This window comes from Cyprinus carpio, chromosome A20, assembly GCF_018340385.1.
Source record: "Cyprinus carpio isolate SPL01 chromosome A20, ASM1834038v1, whole genome shotgun sequence".
Lineage (NCBI taxonomy): Eukaryota > Metazoa > Chordata > Actinopteri > Cypriniformes > Cyprinidae > Cyprinus > Cyprinus carpio.
Genome location: NC_056591.1, coordinates 14,612,683 through 14,632,373, shown reverse-complemented (window position 1 = coordinate 14,632,373; position 19,691 = coordinate 14,612,683). Strand labels below are relative to the sequence as shown.

Here is a 19,691-nt window from a genome sequence, read left to right as displayed (position 1 = left end):
CTGCTCACTGCCGTGGAAGAAGCCGAAAGCAGCGACGGAAGCATCACTTCAGGCATCCGGGCAAAGAGCAAATTTTCTAAGAGCAAATTTCAGCGTGCGTTGCTTCAATGTCGCACCGCGAGTTGTGGTTTCGTGCAAGGGACTCTTGCAACGATGAAGACGGGGCACAGCTCGCTGATGGCTCGTGCTCTTTTTGCGAAACACCCCAATCCTCCGTTCCGGACACCGCCAAGGCCTGCATGTCCCGCCCTCCCCACATCCTCTCATGGCGGTGTGCTTCTCAAGCATGAGGACCAGCGCCCCTCTTCAGCTGCGAGCGGACTGGTCTCATTCGGTACCAGCTCCGAGAGGACATTGTCCATCGATGACATCACCGCTGACGACTCTGTGTCCTTTGGCGGCATCAGGAACGGAGGATTGGGGTGATTCCAGCGAGGAGCCAAAGGAGCCCCTCCCCCTCAAGGGCAGAGGCCAAAGCCAGACGCCGAGCTAATCCGCATCCTTGCAAAGGCTGTGGAGCAGGGATCTCCAACCCTGCTCCTGGAGAGCTACCGTCCTGCAGAATTCAGTTCCAACCCTGCTCCAACACACCTGTCTGTAATTATCAAGTAGCCCTGAACACCTTGATTAGTTGGTTCCGGTGTGTTTGATTGGTGGTTGAAGCTGAAAATCTGTAGGATGGTAGCTCTCCAGGAGCAGGGTGGAGACCCCCTGCTGTGGAGGATCTGGGCCTCGAGTGGTCGGCTCTGGATGAGCCTGCCCATGGCTTATTGGATGAATGGTTCCTGCCAGAGACCCCGCCAGCAATCCTCCCATCAGCACCCAGCCCCGTTCTTGCCAGCTGTCCATGCAGGCTCACTAAGACGTGGCGAGCCCCCTACTCGGCATGGGTGAACCCCTCTACTGCAGCAGCTCTCACCACCGTTGATGCCGCTGACGAAAGGGGATACACCAAACTCCCCCCCTGGAGGAAGCAATTGCCGCACATCTCTGCCCACCATCTGCCCTCGGCTTAAAGGGCCATGCAGCACATCCATCCAAGCCCTGCAGGACCACCTCGGCTATCGCCAACAGGGCTAATGCAGCAGCCGGACAGGCCGGTTCAGCGCTGCACACAATGGTGATACTTCAAGTGTTTCAAGCTAAACTTCTCTGTAGTATGGACGAGTTTGGCCAAGAGCACCAGGAGGCCTTTAAAGAGCTGCGCACAGCAACAGATCTCACTCTGCGTGCTACAAAGGCCACAGCGCAAGCAATCAGCAAGACGGGACGCTGGGACGAGATCAGGGACGCTGAGAAAATGGCCTTCCTTGAAAGAGATCAGGGACGCTGAGAAAATGGCCTTCCTCGACTCGCCAGTCTCGCCGAAAGGGCTATTCGGCTCCGCTGTTCATGGGTTCACTGAATGGTTTTCGGAGGCTCAGATGACGTCACAGGCACTGTGTCACTTCCTCCCTAAACACCCTGGCACCGCGGCTGCTGGCCGCCAGAAGAGCCCTGCTATTTAGCCTGCAAAGCCAGCGCAGCATCAGCCTCAGCGGAAGAAAGAGCCCGGGCTGTTGAACAGCAATACAGCCGGCAAAACGCTTCCCCTTCCCGAAGCGTCAAGGTCCCCACCCCATGAGTTTTTTGTGCTGGACCCTGAGCCACCGAAGCCATCCTGAGGCGCTAGAGAGGGAAAAGGAGGGGCCCTGTTCTCGCCTTGGCCGGAACGCCAACCAAAACAGCTCGCCTTCACTCCTCACCTCTTTGAACACCTCTGAGTTTCATTTTCAGCGGGTCACGTCCTGCAGGTGCAGCGCATGCCCGAAATATTTTACCGCTGTGATAGAGGACCCACATACTTTAAAGAGCAAAATTCCTCATCCTCTCTCAATCACTTATATGAAAGTAGACTCCCCGCTTTTTCAAGGCGAGCTCTCGTCAAGAAAATAACACCTCTCACCTCACATTACATGGCCTGGGCAGCCATTCCGGGAATCTCGAGATGGGTTTTGGAAACAATTCGACGAGGCTACTTGCTGCAGTTCGCTCGCAGACCGCCCCGCTTCAGAGGCGGCGTTCAAACTTCTGTCCCAGACAACGAAGCTATTGTTCTCCGGCAGGAGGTGCAAGCACTGCTTGCAAAAGGCACTGTGGAAATAGTGCCCCCAGCGAACAGCGAGTCAGGCTTTTTCGTCCCAAAGAGAGACGGCGGGCTCAGACCCATTCTAGATCTCAGACATCTGAACAGCGCGCTTATGCGCCGGTCGTTCAAGATGATGACAGTCAAGAAAATTCTCTGGCATATTTGCCCCGAGGATTGGTTTTTGACCGTGGATTTAAAAGATGCTTACTTCAAAAACCACACAACCACACACCACACACCATATTCTTATTATGTGTTCAGAGGGAGTGGCCTATCAGTAGCAGTCCTTCCGTTTGGACTGTCCCTGGCCCCACGCACTTTTATGAAGTGCGTAGATCGGCTCTGTACCCTCTCAGGCAGATGGGAATCCACGTATTGAACTACCTCGACGATTGGCTGGTTTTAGCCAGATCAGAATGGGAACTGAACGCTCAAAAAGAGCTGCTGCTCAGTCACTTAGATTGCCTCGGGTTGGTCATCAACCCACAGAAGAGCCAGTTGTTGCCCAGACCATGAACTGTCTTTCTGGGAACGGTTTCTAGACTCCCACCCTAAAGCGGGCCCGTGGATTTCGCCGGCTCGGTCCCCTGACAATTCATCGATTGACGGCTTCCCTCAAACTGGGGACGATACGCTCCCTAAGGTTTTTCAGAGGCTGCTCGGCCTCATGGCTTGCTGCCGCCTCTGTAACTCCACTGGGCCTGCTCCACATGCGACCCCTCCAATTTTGGCTAAAAGCCGAGTCCCGCCCCATGCTTGGCGGTTGAAGAGATTTCTGGTCCGGGTGGACCACCCCTGTATCGAAGCTGTGGCCCCCTTTGTAGACCACACGCCTGTTTCAGACAGGAGTGAGGATGGGCATCTCACCTGGACAGCTCAGCAGCGATGCCTACATATATCAACTTCCTGTAAATGTTGCTAGTCTTCTTAGCACTTTATTCCTTCCTTCCGGCCATCAAAGGCCACCACGTCCTGGTCCATTCAGACAGCACGACAGTAGTGTCTTATATCAATCACCAAGGTGGTCCTCAGTCTCATGCCTTATACAGATTGGTTCGGCGCGCCTCCTTCTTTGGGCACAGAAGCACTCCTCTCGCTAAGGGCTGGTTAATGGGTGCCGGGCAAGATGAACCTGGGAGCGGACATGTTGTCCAGAACCAAGGTAGCCCCAGGCGATTGGGCGCTGCACCCTCAGACGGTACAGCGAATTTGGGTGGTCTTTGGGAAGGCTGAGGTCGACCTCTTCGCCTCAGAAGACAACTCTCATTGCCTAACATTTTTTCTCAATACAGGGAGATGCCCTGGCCCACAACTGGCCTGTATGCCATTTTCCTCCTATCGCCCAACCTGATTCCCCAGATCATCAGGAGAGTCAAGGAAACCAAGTGGATACCCTGTTTCATGTGACGTGTCCTGCATGCTGACTTTTTCTGCAAGAGCTGCTGGATAAGGGGCGCGCCCCAATCCACACTCAAAGTAATATGTGGCGGCCATAGCAGCGAATCATCTCTCTCTCGAGGCTGGCCATTCAATAGGGCAGAGAACGACTTGGTCGTTAAATTTCTGAAGGGACTCGAGGAGACTGAATCCTCCTCTCCCTCGGACTGTGCCATGTTGGACTGATCCATGGTCCTAGGGGCCCTAAAAGGTCCCCATTTGGAGCCCGCTCAGTTCATGCTGACTTGCGACCCTTATCGCTTAAAAACGGCTCTTTCTCCTTGCTTTGGCATCGGTTAAGCGTGTGGGTGACTTACAAGCACTGTCGGTCCAGCGCCTCGTGTCTTGAGTTTGGGCTCATGACTGCAAGGTCATTTTGAAACTGAGACATGGCTATGTTCCTTTAGAGTGCAAGTAATATCCCTATTGGCGCTCCCCGCTGCAGACGGCGAGCAGGGACCGAACGCTCTCTGCCCTGTTTTAGGCTCTGAGAGTCTATGTGGGAACTTCTCTAACCTGTTTAGACAGTCTGAACCGCTGTTTTAGTTTATGCTTTGGAGGCCACCAGAAGGGGTGTTAGCATTTGGACCCCAATTCAGCAGCACACAACTATTTGTTATATTTAACAATCAATATCTAACGCCTTCCCTTCATTGAACCAAAGGGTCTATGGACCCTTCCCCCAAAATGCAATATCACCCCAACCTCAAAAAAAGGCAGAAACGGCCTCTGGTTCCCATAGCAACCAAAGGCACACTCTCTGATAACACTAGGGTTGATGACGCCAAGGAATTTGGCTTAAGCAACTCTTCACTCAAGTCTCTCAAAAACAGACACATAATACACATAAAAAGGGACTCTTCTCTAATTAATTCATAAAAAAAAACTTTCTTTGAATTAATTCACATATACTTTAGGGCAAATGTGTATGATTGTACTTTTTTCCCCGTTGTAAGTTGTGTGTTGTGTCTTGTAATGTTTTATACATGCTTATGATGGATCACTAGTTATTATAACCTCATCTATATTCCGATGTTTTTGTATCTAATCGGTTGCTGATGTTTTGTATTTTCATTAATCTAAATTCGAGTGTCTCATTATATGTTGATGCCTATGCAACACATTAGTTTTATAAGAATCTTAAAGCTTCTTCTCTTGAAAGCCCCCCAATCTAATTTTTATGGATGCGGACACCATACTAGAACACAACGAGTTGTAAAACTTCCCTCCAAAAGGAGTACCATTCCCTCATTGGCTCACTCAAATCCCTGAGGGTGTGACATCGTCCCCATATATAGATCACTGATCACCAGATCAGGGGCAGGTCTTTTAGATTCAGGAATTCAAGGAGATGAGATGCTGAGCTAAGAGCCTAAAAACCATCGCTAAGCTTGCGTCAGGCCGTTCGTGCTGTGACTTTCCATTCATCAAGATCCTCTGATTCGAACTGGTCTTTTCCTCATTCTCCACTTCAGCAGAGACCAACTGGAGCCCCCAAAAGAACTGCATAATCACGACTCTTTTTTCAAACAAGGCTGAGATTGTTGCAAAGTATCAAACTTAGTCTTATTAATTGATACATTCACGTACATATTGCACCTTTTTACAAAGGTGTGTTGTTTGGAACTAAGAACCTGATGTGTTCATTCAGGCTGTAGATCGGAGGAATATCAAAATTCCTATGGATAGCTTCATGTTTTCGTTCCTTCTTCTTCCCTCTCTTTACTGCTAAGGCGTTACCCCTTTTTTTCTATACCCACTGTGTGCGTGTATGGTTATGTTCGACGAGTTTTAAGTGTTTAGGGTAGTTAATAAAGTCGTTTATTTTGTAATCACACTTGCAGGTTGTTCATTGTTTGCTCATAAACGAAGTCTCTATCATGCAGATTTTAGCTACATTGCTATGCGGAGTAGTATTGTAAAGAACGAAAGTTCTTTTCCTTATAACAGAATTGACAGACAGTTTGACACTGAGAGGTCAGTAACTACTTACAAGCGGAATCTAAATATTTACTAATTTATCATAAATAGTTACCAAGCCAAGACTCTTGTCCTAGATGGATTGTTCATGCAATAGCTCTGGCTTAGACATTCAGAAGGAATGGAATGCCCTACTGGTGTTGAGAAGCCTCACTCCCTAAGGGGAAATGGCCTCTCTCCATGGGTGTGTGTCCCCGGCGGGCATATCTATCAGTGGAAAAAAAAAAAGGGGGGGGATCTGTGCGGCCGACCGGCTTGGTCGTCGCCGTCCACGTTTTGCCATATTCTAATAATTTAGACCTCCCCGCCCTTGGCTGCGCGCAGATTCTATCTGTTTAAACCTCACCATGGTGGGTAGTGATTTTCTCATGCCCTCAGCTACGCTCGGGGCTAGATCATGCATAGGTTCCCTTAGGGCCCTTATTTAGTGCTTTAATACTTGGCGCGCGGAGCACCATATAAGTTGTTGCTCGTAGTGCGGCGTGATTGGATTCATTCCCATACATATCGAGAGTGAACATTCGAAAGGGAACGCTTCGGGTACTTAATGTAACCTTGGTTCCCTGAGATAAGGGAACAAGCGTTATGTCACTTGCAGCACTACAAGATTGCATGACTCTATGAATCCGTCGCTTCAGTAGAATGATCTGAATGAATGGCCGCTGACGGACTGACTTATATAGGCGTCCGAGCCCCGCACCCTTTGGAGGGCGGAAGCGCCATTGGTTTGGGCAGCTACACAAAACGTGAACTAATCAGAGCTTCATGAGAAAGGAAAAAAAGGAGTTTGTCCAATACAGAACCCTCGTTCCCTTATCTTATGGAACCGAGGTTAACGTTAAGTACCGAAGAAGGCGTTTTCCCTTTTTTTATTTTTTTTCGTGTTTTTTTTTTTTTTTTTTCTTTCTTTGTTTTCTTTTTTTTTTTTTTTTTTAACGGGAAGGATGCAAAACTGTCCCAGGGGAACGCAAAAGTTTGCTGAAAGGATATGCCGGCAACGCGTGCACATCCGCACCTTTTAAAACTCTTTTTCCCTCCTCCTACCCCCGTATGTTTTCCCACCGACACGTCCCTTTAGGGGCTTCCGTTGTATACATACGGGGGATATTAATAACGGGACTTAAACCCCATGATATAAAATTATTGGCCATACTGGCCATAAGTCATTCATCCCACTATCAGAAGGCACCTCCTCTAGGCTTCTCACTTCTTGTATTTCCTTTGGTGCACCACAATTGTGGCCTCAAAGATTAGGCTATAAATAAATGTAGAAATTAATAAATGTGGCTATAAATTAATAAATAAAGGCTATAAATAAATTGTAGAAATTAATACATGTGGAAATAAATAATGAATATAGAACTATGTAGGCCTAAATAAATACATAAAATTTGGAAGTAACCAAAAAGTGGAAATAAATAAAGAGAAAATAAAAAGTGAACAAAATAAAAATATCCATACATAATAATAAGGAAAATAAAAGTATATTTATTTATTTATGATTTTTATTAGTATATTTATTTATATTTTTTGCATTTCTTTGTATATTTAATTATGTATGTATTTATTTTTATTCAGCATGAATGATGACATTGCGACTAATAAAAAAACCAAACACCAGCTGTGATTACCACTGTTTATGCACCATCTTGCAAAACACTGTTAGGTCCCACGACTCAGTGAAAATGTAGCATTTTACGCTTCTTAAGTATGTCCTCTCGCAGTACTTCGGTTTGTCCTCTTTTTTGGTTCTACAGCTCAGGCCAGTTCACTGCTGTGCCCAATTGCACACATTTATAAATTATTGTAACTTTCTAAAAGATGTAATCATGAAAATGTTTATTAAGAATAGCCCTATGTAGCCCTAATAGGCTATATTACAGAACTGCGTTATAAACGTTTTACATAATATTGTTGAACAAGCAACACAGAATTTCTTTGGAGCTGGTGGTTAGCTCCCCTCACTGTGACTGTTTTACTAATGCTGCCTGTTGTAATGATACTCAATTCTAATTTAGTTTTGGTCTTTTGGTCTAAAAAAAAAAAAAAACTTTTTTCAAATCTGAAAAAGGTAATTATGCTTTTATTTAAAATTTTTAAACAGGGAAAAATACAAAACGATTTTTGTGCACTACATTGTGTGCTGTCTATTTTTTCATCTATAGTACAATACGTATCTGAGACAAAGATACAATTTAAAGATCATTTTCAAACACTGATGTGGTTTAAAGGGTAGAATTCCCCAACTTTCCTAAATGTCATTTGGAAGACAAAAACAAATGCATATAGTGAATGATGTTTTATTTCATAAAACATTCAAAAACAAAACATATTTCTTCATTTGGGTGTAACAGAAACATTTTTAGGATGGGCCTCTGAATCTGCCAAGGAAGACGATGCTGTTAGTGGGGTTGTGCCTGATGAAGAACAGGAAAGGGTGATCTGCTGCTCTGACTCCAGAAAACTGTAGTTGCCTGACGGGAACTGCCAAGGGCAAAAAACAATGCATTGTGGCTGCAGCTGCCTCAGTGCCCTTCCTCATTGGACGCCTCAATAAAAGCCTTGTGGATCACTGCTGTGAAATGAAGAGGACCACCTTTACTGCTCATGCCTTTGTCAGATCAGCCTTTGTTTCCTGGAACACAGAGCTCATACCCATCTTTTGCAATTTTCTGATAGGGAGCCGTCTCAACGCTCCACCTTGAACTTTGGCAAATGGACTCTGATATCCATCTGCGTAGCCATTTTGTCTCTTTTGGTCCTCAGTCAAGAGGCAGCTTGTCAACATGCGGTTCAACTCACTTTCCAGCTGTCAACACACACACACATACCAAAAAATAAACAAACATCACACTAGCACCAAAACTATTTCATTCCGATTCAAACTATCCATTTGCTTTGGTCTGGCAGTTTTGGCTGACCTTTCAGAGAGAGGGTCAGAGCCATCCTGAGTTTCCTTTGGAAGAAGGATCAACATGCTGAGCTCCTTCTGTTTATATGGTAACTCCAGCACCTGCAGTTCATCCTCTGCGATGTATCTGAAGGGGAACTTCTTCTTCTGGTACATTCATTTCGCACAGGCCGGCGCTCATTCTGATTGAAGACAAATGTCATTAAATGAAGGAATGCATAACACATACAAAATTAAGTTATTATTTATGGTGCGTAACTGTGTGGGTATTGCAAGAATTACTTATAAGTACAGTGGGTAAGCACAATCAGTTGCAAAAAGATTTTAAAAGTGACTTCCAGTTTATGCTTATGCTGTTCCACCCCCAAAAAAAAAAGTGGAAAGTACCTGGTTTATTTTAAATGGCATTTTCTTCAGTTTCTCTTGCTTTGAATATGTGCATCCAGTTCGCTTTGAAGTAGACGGCATTAACCAGAACTAGTCGAGTCATTCCCAGTCAACATTCCAGGCTTGAGAAGATCTTTGATTTTATCTGAAAAACAACAAAGTATTGTTGCACACTTCATATCAGTTTTTTTATTTATCAGTTTTAAAGATAAAATATCTATATACATGTATCATAAGTCTAAAAATTATTCTTTCCAATGTAATTGTAATTGTTAGCAGAGCTGATGGAGCTGATCTTCTCACTCTCTGTCTGCTCCAACCTATCCATTTGTTAATGAGCTGTCGTGACTCGTGTCAGATGCTCCAATGAAGTCCACAGCCTGAAGGTCAGCATGGTACAGCTTCAGAGTGGAGTCCAAATACTCCTGCAGGGACAAAACATCAAAGACAGTTTCTCAAGCACACAGAGGCATTAAAATGTCTCATTGAAGGCAGATTAAACTCACAGGTAAGAAGCTGAAGGTTTTCTCTCCAGAGAGACGGTTTTGCCAGTTTGAGGATAGTGTAGGAGGCTGATGGACTGTTGATGGTTGAGGTGAGGGGTCTCAAAATGAGAGTGAACATCAGAGACAGAACTAAAGGACAAAACCTGCAAAGAGACGGAAAATTAAGACAGATGGGCTTGTGAATCTCACAAAAAGGGGTCATATGATGCGATTTTCAATTTTTCCTTTTTTTTCTGGAGTGTTACAAGCTCTTGGTTGCATAAAGAAGATCTCTAAAGTTGCAAAGGACTAAAGTCTCCAAATCCAAAAATATATTCTTTATAAAAGTTAAGAGTCAACTACTCCTACCTAAAAGGGCTGATTTTAAACATGCCCCAACATGTCTACGTCACGATGTGGGAAGATTTGCATAACACTGCCCAAATGTTCACGCAAAGAAAGAAGGTGTAACTTTTATTCTTGCTGTTGCCGCTGCTGCCATGTTGTGTAGAGGCTTTGTGTTTCATTGTAAAAGTGAAGCTACTTTTTTTTCGGCCTTTTAAAATAGGACAGAACTAGAAATCAGTGGTTAAGTTGTATTCCAGAACAGTAAAACCCAAATATTCAGATGTGTGCAGCACATTTTGTGGAGGACAAGGAATGTTTCCTGTGAAAGTAGCCTACAATGCCAGTGTCTGTTTCTATAAAGTGGAGGCAATTCCAACTTTGCAAGGACAGTCTGGTGCTTCTGACTCACAGTCTGTAAGTACGTTTTCATATTTAAAGGATTTGCCAATGATGACTCAAATGAGAGTTTTGAGCAGTGTAGAGTAACTGTTAGAGCTTGTTGTTTGTCGTTTCTCCAATCACAAATGCAGACATGGTTTTATGTTTATGCAGTGCGATGCAATGCATAAAAAGACAGTATAAATAATTATAATCTAAAAATATCCCCACATTATACAAAAAAAACCCCTCTTTTAAAATGTTTTATAGGTTTTGTCTCATCGCGCCGGGACACACGGCATCACAGTGTTGAGGGGCTTAACATTCTTTTTCTTCTTTCTTTTGGAGTTTTATGGCGGTTGGCAAACAAACGATAGGTGCATTCCCGCCACTACATTAATGAAATGGGAAGCACTAAATCAATAAAAAAAAATAAAAAAAATTAAAAATAAAAAACAACATGAAAAAATCTCTAACTTCTAAAATTTTAAGTATAATATTTTTTCATTCTTCCAACAGAAATGCTCTTTCATTATCATAAGCAGAACAATGTAAGTGCATGCTCTACTGTTTCTAGTAATCCACACAGACTACAGTTTCCAGACTCATGCTTATTCATTTTATATAGATAAAAATTTAAAGCAGTATGGCCAATGCGAAGTCTGGTAATAATTTTATCTTCTCTTCTACTACGCAAAATTAACTCTTTTCAACCCACAAATTTTTTTTGAATATGATAAAGGGATGTCTTCCTCTCTCCTCCCTTCGTTCCAAACTTCTTGCCATTCTCATTTTATTGCAGTTCTAATTTTAGCAGGTAACTTCTCTTTGCTTGGTTGAATTAATAATTTCTAGATGTGATCATTGCAGTGCCTGTTTTGCTAAATGATCCACAACCTCATTTCCATCCACACGTGTGCTGGAACCCACAGGAACCCATATCTTAATTCCTATCTTATTCATCTACACATACATAAAAATAATTTCATACAAACTGTCTTGTCTTGGAAAATCTTCCACTGATTGATAATGCAGAGAAGTTAATCTGAACATATCACCGCATTCATTGGCCGAGTATCCTCCATCCACCTGATAGTTACTAATATAGCTAACATCTCTGTAGTGTAAACTCCTACTTAGTCAAGAAACTCTTTCAACAATTTGATTTAATAAGTGTTGGGACGAATACAGCTGCTGATGCTCATCCTGTCTCGGGAGCTTTGGAACCATCAGTGAAAATTGAGATTGTGGAGTTGTAATTCTGTAATACATACAGTTTAAACCATAACATCCTTTTGCTATTACTCTATTTTTGTCAAATTAATAATTTATTCCAAATTGAAAGATAAAGTAAATTAGTGTTTACTAATGTAAAGGGAAATAACCAAAGAAGTGAAAATGGGTGACAATACTACGGCAGGGCTCAATTTCTACATTTATTATTTCACATGACAGGGCTTCTTCTTCTGCTATCCTTCCAAAACTTCTAAACTTGTCTGACTCATGTTACCAAAACATTTTTCCCAATACTGGGGGTCAGTTACGTAACCATTCCTGTCACACGCTTAAGGCATTCGGCCAATCATAACGCACTGGATAGCTGGCCTATCAGCGTATACGTCGCTTTTCAGAAAGGCGGGGCATAGAGGAGAAACAATAATGCACAGTATGTGGAAAATAATGTATATATATATAATATATTATATATCATATATATATATATATATCTATATATATATATATATATATTATATATAATATATATATATATATATATAATATATATACATATATATATACATCTATATATATATTAACATATATACCTATATTGATATATATATCCCTATTATATACCAAATACATATAAATATATATATTATATATATATTATATATATAAGTATATACCTTAAACCACATAAGAACATTGACAATTACACCAAATACATAAAAATAATTTTATTTTTAATTATTAATGTAGTTTACTGAAAACAGAAACTAGACTAAAGTTATCGCACCAATGGTAACGTATTTATTTATCGTACCTTGGCCATTTCTTCAGATGTCTCTCCTCGGGCTCCCAAGTAGACCATGCTGAGCGCTGCGCTGATGCTCAGTGGAGAGAAGAACATGTTTTCCCTCAGCGCTGCTCGCGCTCAGAGCCCGATAGAGAGATCCAGAGCGAAGACGCTGTTAGCACGAGACAGACCCTCCATGACTAATGACACTGCTTGAAATACCAAAACAACAATTGAGTATCATACTTTATGCATCCCTCTTTCAAATCACTAAATATAAAATGTAGTATTTTACTTTTTTATGTCCTTTCGGCGTAATTCAGTTGTCCTCTTCGTTGTTTCGACAGCTCCACTGCATATGTTTGTAAAGTGTTTGTAGTAGGGCTGCGTGTTCAAATATTCACTGGATGTTCTAAAATATGTGATTATACTGAAAATGTTTAATAAGAATGTTTGGTGGTGCTGTCTCTGTATGTCGAAGTGTGAACTGGAGGGGGCTCCGCCCCGTGATAGAATGTGTGCAGAGCAAAAGTGTGCCGATTGACCAACATGAGTTGCTAAAATCGTTCATGAATGGCAAGCCGTTGTAACAATTAATCTATAAACCGCACTAGTGTCTAATTTAACGTTACTAGTACTTATTTTTTAGATACTAGTATCTTGTCCATTAGGTACTGGTACTTATTAACTAGTGCTTATTCTTTGAGTACTAGTGTTTTTGTAAAGTTACTAGTACTTATTAATACTAGTACTTAATAATCCGATATTAGTACTTATTATTCATTAGATACTAGTGCTTATTTATTAGGTACTAGTACTATATTCACTATATACTAGTACATATTGATTAAATACTAGTACTTATTTATTAGATACTAGTATTTATTCAACAGATTAAGTTATTTCAATAATGACTAGTAACTATTATATGTTTTACTAGTACTTTTTTTTTTTTTTTGCCATTGACTTCTATGGGGATCCGTCATTGAGATATCAACTATTCAGTTTTGACTAGTATGTATTCCACTGGTGACTAGTACTTAATTTTTATGTAATACTACTTATTCATTATATACTAGTACTTATTATTAGATACTAGTATTTGTCCATTAGATACTATTACTTATTTATTAGATACTAGTTCTTATTCATTAGGTACTAGTGCTTATTTATTAGAAACTAGTATTAATTCATTATATACTAGTACCTATTAAATAGATACTAGTACTTATTCAATAGATACTAGTACACATTTATTAGATATTAGTTCTTATTCGAAATGTTACTAGTATGATTTTTTATTTTACTATGTAAATTTGTAATTTGAACACCACTGTAGCCATTTGGACTAGTCATAACATAAGACAAGTAAAAAACAGATCTGACTAGTAAGATTATGGAAAGACGTTTTAACATTTAATCTATAAGATGCACACTAGTATCTAATGAATAAGTACTAGTACCTTTACAAAAGACACTAGGGCCTTTCGCACTGCATTAGTTCCAGAACTGAATGTACAGTACTAAAGTACTAGGACGATTTTGCGCAAACTATTTCCCAGTACCATTTAAAGGGTCACATTCGCACCGACCCTGTGTACTAGGACGTGGCGTAAGCCGGCCGACAGAGATGTCATTGTGTGCGCGGCATTCAACAACGTTAACAAGGAACAACGTTAACAACAGAAGTATGGAGGATGCTGTGATCGGAGCTGTGTTTTAGTTGTGTCTCGCGGGTTTCACAATAATGGACATGGAATGTCGATGTATACGTAAAGCGATTGAAAGAATGGAAAGGAGGACTAAGAATCTCCAATGACAACTGGCAGTGCTACATTTGCTACAAGTGCCTGCACTTCAGCATCTGTATATTTATCGCTGTCCAATCTATTTGCGAAATAAGTTGACACAATGTTTACAGTATGTTTACACAGCGTTTTAAATCATGGCGGGTGAGGGCGTTTTCGGATGCGTCTGGCCAATCAATGTCTACTTACGTCACGGATTGTACCAGTTGTGCTGGTTAGACCCTGCTCCGTAGTAGGAGCTAATTTGGTTTTCGAAAAAGGCAGTCCGATACTAAAATCGCACCTAGTTCCGGTGGTGCAAAAACACCCAAAAGTGAGTAGTTAGACAATTAGTTCTGGTACTATGAAAAAGTTCTGGCAGTGCAAAAGGCCCTACTAGTACCTAAAGAACAAGCACTAGTACCTAAAGAATAAGCACTAGTAATTAATGAATAAGTACAAGTACTTAATGGAAAAGATTCTAGTATCTAAAAAAATAAGTTCTAGTAATGTTAAATTTGATACTAGTGCGGTTTATAGATTAAATGTTAAAACGGCTTGCCATAGTAAGATAAGAATTGTTACTACTAGTAATTACAAAAGATACTAGTGTCTAATAAATAAGTACTAGTACCTAATGAATAACTACTAGTATCTATTAAATAGTTACTAGTATCTAATGAATTAGTACCAGTATCTAAAAAAATAAGAACTAGTATCTAATGAATGCTTACTAGTAATATTTAAATAGATACTAGTCACTACTGCAATAATTACTAGTCAGAAATTAAAAGATTATATCAAAAACAACAGAATAACAACGACTCCCTGTTCATTTAGAGATATCGTCAACCTCATAAAGAACTAGTGAGAATGTATTTTGACTTGGAGATATCTTAATTTAAACAGATCATTACATAAACATGGGTACCTCTCCACCATCCAAAACAAGTCCACATCGTAATACAAGACAATGATATGCAGAATTAATTTGATTGTTAAGTAAGGCTAACTGGCTTTGTATGTTAGCCTATCTTGCTAATTGGTTACCATGAAAACACAAGGAAATATTACAAACCTGTTGTCCAACAAAAGTATAATGATATGTTTTAGTTCAAATTCACTTCACAACATCAGTCGAGTCTTTGAAATAACTTATTATTGTAATCTGACATGTTTTCATTATACAGAACGAGAAAGAAATCATGCCACTTTATATTATTCTATACAGTGATAAAGGCTATATCGATTAGCATTGCATTTGAAAATTTATTCTTATAAAAATACCCGAGATGGCTTGAAGAGCACAGATAAAACCAAATGTTGTCGCAGTCAGTGTTTATTTTTTTCATGTTACAACAGTAAAACTTCTATCTGCATGTAATTCAGCTACTAGGCTACATCTACAGCAAAAGATGAATTTCCTGGAACGTCATCAGCGAGTCTCACTTGTGGAGTTTCTGCTCGTGGACGCCCTTCGGCGATGAGTATGAATGAAAAAGAAATTACATTAAAGCTGCAGTCCGGAAATTTTGCCTCTATGTCACCATCTATGTTTGAAAACCTGGAATTGCAGTTCATTGCGGAATTATATTCCATTCATGTGTTGTGATCCAGCGAAGATTAATCTGTTTTGAGGTGAATGTGTAGCTGTCAGTCACCACACCGGTGTAGATATACACTGTATTTAGTAATCACAGATTCTAGCCTACTTCTTGGAATATATGACCCAAATAAGAATTTTCACCATATATTGTCATCTGAACAAGTAAGTAACAAATCTGCCACGCTTAATATTTTATGCCAAAATACATGTAATATCTAAATAATTAAGCTTACCTACACTTTCCTCGACATCCCATTATTTTTGGGGCATGTGAGTTCCTGAACATGATGAATGATGGGATATGCTGTGTATTTAGTGTACTGTACATTAACAACTGTGTTATAAATGTCTCTTCTTTATCAAACAGAGATGTCAGCCTCCATAATGACTGTACAGACTTTTGATTTACTTTTTTGTCCCAGCTAGCGAATTTGCAAAAGAATTGTTGTGATAATCAATAAATGCATTATCAAAAATGTGCTAAAAATGTTGCATGAATTGCGTGCCAAAAAATTCCAGCTAAATTTTAAACCCTATTTTAGCGGGTTTTTTTTTTTTTTATCTCAATCCAAATCAAAGACACTATTATATTATAAAAAAAGAAATACAAAATGTGAATTATTGACATCTAAATAGTAGTATTTATTGTTTATTTTAGTGTTAGACAAACAAACATCATATAATTTAAGATGGGCCTCTGAATCTGCCAAAGAAGAGGATGCTGTTGGTGGTATTGTGCCTGATGAAGAACAAGAAGGGGTGATCTGCCATGAAGTGCTCCTCTCGAAACATACAGAATGCCACAATAGCTGCCGTAGCGGCTGCTGCCTCTGTGCCTTCCTCGTTTACATCCACAAAGGCCTTGTGGGCCACTGCCGAAAGGAAGAGGCCACCCTGACTGCTCATTCCAGTCAGATCAGCCTTTGGACCCTGAAACACAGAGGTCATCCCCATGCCCATCAATATCTCTGCTAAGGAGCTCTCTACCTCCAGCTTGAACTTTGGCAAGTGGACTATGATCTCTGTCTGGGTGTCCATATTGTTTCTGTTGGTCCATTCATGCAGCTTATCAAGGGTCAGCTCGCTCTCCAGCTGTCAAACACACAAATTCTCAGTCTCTGAATATATGCAAGATAACAATACAGTCAAGTCAAGCAGATCAGTACAAAAACTTTTTGCTGACCTTAAGAAGAGGGTCAGAGCCATCCTGACTTTCCTCAGGAAGAAGGATAAACATGCTGAGCTCTTCTTTTATATATGGCAACTCCAGCACTTGCAAGCGGTGGTCATAGACATAGTTGAAAGGGAACTTTTTCTTCTGGTACATCATTTGCACTGGCCGGCGTTCATTCTGATGGAAGACAGATGCACATATGAGAAAGTGAACATGAAAAAGAGAATGACCCTCTCTCATTTTTGGTATGCATAGTGTAAGGACATACAACTACATTTTTACAATATTTTGCAAACAGACCTGGTTTATTTTAAATGGCATTTCTTTAGTGTCTTGAGCATTAAATTCTGTAGCCAGTTCCCTTTGAAGTAGATGGCATTAACCAGAGCTAGTCGGGTCATTCCGGTCACCATTCCTGGCTTGAGAAGATCTATGATTTTATCTACAAAACACAAGTTTGCATTCCTGACTTCACATCTTTTGAAAAGAATATATTCAATCAACAGGTCAAAACTGATTCTTTAATCTGAAATAGAAATGTATATGGAGCTGATCTTCTCACTCTCTGTCTGCTCTTCCACCCATTTGTTAATGAGCTGTCGTGACTCATCAGATGCTCCAATGAAGTCCACAGCCTGAAGGTCAGCATGGTACAGCTTCAGAGTGGAGTCCAAATACTCCTGCAGGACACATGACACCAATCAGCAAAAAGGACTCAAGAAAGACCTCTAAATTGGAAATTTATAATTGAGTGAAAAGAATAGCTTCATAATGTCCCATTTTATGAAGGCGGAATGGACTCACAGGTAAGAAACTGAAGGTTTTCTCTCCATAGAGACGGTTGGCCAGTCTAAGGATGTAGGAAGCTTGCTGAGGTGGCTTGTTGATTGCAGAGGTGAGGCTCTCAAAATGAGAGTGAACATCAGAGACAGAACTGAAGGACAAAACCTGCAAGGGAAAGGGAAGTTCACATATTAACTGTATTTGTTTACACCGGAGAGACTTTGCTAATAGTTTTACAAAATTGTCATTTTTTTAATTATATAATTCTCTTTTATTCAAAAGAAGAAAAAATGCTCATGGTATGCCTTACAGAATAAGCTATGGGTGTGCACCGAAGAGTCTATTCTGAGCACATTTAGTACAAGGAGAAAACTAAATCAAGGATTTTATCTAATTGTTGTTTGAGTCTGAAGTCCGTTGTCAAGCCAAGTATTTACATACATTATCTAGATGAGTTTGTACTTTAAAAGAATTGATGGCAGCAAGCAGGCACAAGTTGGCTTTTGTGTCTAAAATCTGGAATATATTCTAGGTCCATTTCAGTTGTTTTTCCTTTCAAATCTGGATGCATTTTTTTCTGTTTTGTAAGCTCCTTCTTAAAGAGCAGATAGAAAGAGTGGGAAGAGAGGTATGTGCAGCTGTGATCATTTGTTTACACTACTCCGGCTCTCCCTCTCTCTGTTGAGTCAGTTGCTCGCTGGTTGTATCACAGTCTGTACACACTCTTTGGCTAATGGAATGTCCTGCTATGTCTAGTTCATCAATAAATGTCAACTGCTTTGCATTTGATTTCAGGCTAAGCATGCAAATATGCTTTCTAATAGATTGATGATGTACGCTTGAAGTCAGCATATAGCACTGCTGTACTGATGCAACTTGGAACATTTTCATTACTTCTATATGTTAGTTAGGCTAATATGTAACTGCAGTGACTATACCAAATACTGTAAACTATAGCTTTGCTATAGTATTCACCATGAACTTAGAATTGTAGGGCCAGTAGGTACTAACTGAACTCACTTAACCTGAATAGATTATTCTGAAAGAGAGCACATTGCTTTGGAAATTTTATTGAATTGGCCACATCCATGGATAATGAACTGAAATAATTCCAACTCAAACTTTCTCACGGTTACCCAACAACAACAACAATTTCAAGACAAGTAAAGCCATAAATGACTGGCTGCATCATTCATTTTTAGTTACATCTATATTTCTTCAACCTAAAATGTATTGTACTGTGTGTGCTGAATGCAGCCAATTTCTAGATTCATAATTAAACACACACACACACACACACACACACAAAAACTCCCACACAGATCTTTGTTTGTTCTCCAGATGCTTATACCTCATACCTTGGCCATTTCTTTGGCAGTCTCTCCTCGGGCTCCCAAGTAGACCATGCTGAGCGCTGCGCTGATGCTCAGTGGAGAGAAGAACATGTTTCCCTCAGCGTTGCTCGCGCTTAGAGCCCGATAGAGATCCAGAGCGAAGAGACTGTTAGCACGAGACAGACCCTCCATGACTGATGACACTACGGAAAAAACAGCCCCATAATTTATGCAAGCACCGTTTAAATCCATATAACGCCATATTTTCGCAAAAAGTACTGAGCAGATCTAGACAGTAGTATAAACAATTGATATGATTTACGAATGTTCCGCGTTAGTAGCCTACAAAAATAACTTTAAACTGCTGTCCATTCTAATAAAATAATGTAGGCCTACTTTTGTTTTAACATAGCCTATGTAGCCTAATAATATATCACCGTAAATATATCTACCTCTTGCGCAGAGGTTTGATGACACGTCAGAGTAATAACTGTCAGAGAAACGCGAGAGTCGCAAATACGTAGCGTTTATTCCAAAGAGAAACGACACTCCAGTTCCGAGCGCCTGTTTTTGAGAATTGTATGTGAACAGATAAAGTATTACCTACCTTTTATAAAAGATGCTTGTCACAAACGTACGTCTGAGTGAAATAGAATCCTGCCCTAGAGTCATGCGATACAAGTGGACCTGGACCAGCAACGCCCATAAAGCGCCGGACAAGCTAGACAGTCAAACCGCATAATTGAGACATATCACAGGTGCGTTAGTCACACACTCCCCCCGCCCTTTTATTGCCTTTGCATATGCTTCCTGTATTTTACTTCATAATTTGCAACTCTTTATCCAGCCAATTAAGTTCCAAAATGAGTGAAACATTTTTTGGAATGTTTGAATATTTTTTTCTTTGGAGAGACCGAGAGAGAGAGAGAGAGA

At 40.7% G+C, this 19,691-nt stretch overlaps 1 pseudogene; it reads right to left on the bottom strand.

The window, feature by feature from the left end:
- Nucleotides 1–7,884: 7,884 nt before the first annotated feature.
- On the bottom strand, nucleotides 7,885–19,691 carry LOC109055368 (annotated as a pseudogene).